Below are 801 nucleotides of genomic sequence, written 5' to 3' on the forward strand. Positions count from 1 at the left end.
GCAAGACTTATTTTCTTAATTATGTTTGCCTAAGGGCATTTTATAAATTGGTTTGCATTTCTGAGTACAAACCTTTGGGGAAATCTGATAAAATGCAAATTGTTTATCTGTGTCTGGGTAATCCCATTAATCCCATAGTATCCCTTATTTTATTAGCTCTTCCCATGAGAGAGCAAGGAACCCATGCTAAGGGACAGAAGTTAAGAATTTTGGCAATTAAACTCAATCAAATTGATTGCAAATTCTTGGATATAGGGAGCAGGTCTACAAATGGTTTTTTGAATCCCTGTTTTGTGCAGGTCTATGATGGATTAGCAGGTGAGCCTTAGAGTCCCTTCCCAGTCTGGTTCCTTTGGCCCCTCAGTGATACTTTTAAGAAGTGTGGAGAGAAAGGGGGAGCAATGATTTGTCATCTGCAGTCAGAATAAAGGAAGTATAGGCAGAACTGCTGCAGAAAGACTAAAACATGAGGATGTCAACCTAAATAACTGACAGAGAGGAAAACTCTAGAAGAAAATGATATTTGTGAGTAGCATTATAATGGAAATATGTGTGCCATAGTAAACTATGTGTGTACTCAAGGAGGTTGGACAAGGGGAAATTTTTAAAGGCAAAATGAAGAAGATGACATAAATTGTTCTGAAATAATAATATTTGATTATAGGGTGGTGTTAGTCCAAGGTTGGACAGGTGGTTGCTAGGCAGATGTCTCCACAGAAGTATTTTTTTGTGTGTGTAATTTTGTGATAACCTTTGTGCAAGGTTGTGTTTTTTGCAGTCTTCTGTAGTAGTTCCTTTTAT

This window comes from Propithecus coquereli, unplaced genomic scaffold (assembly GCF_000956105.1).
Source record: "Propithecus coquereli isolate 6110/MARCELLA unplaced genomic scaffold, Pcoq_1.0 Scaffold580, whole genome shotgun sequence".
NCBI lineage: Eukaryota > Metazoa > Chordata > Mammalia > Primates > Indriidae > Propithecus > Propithecus coquereli.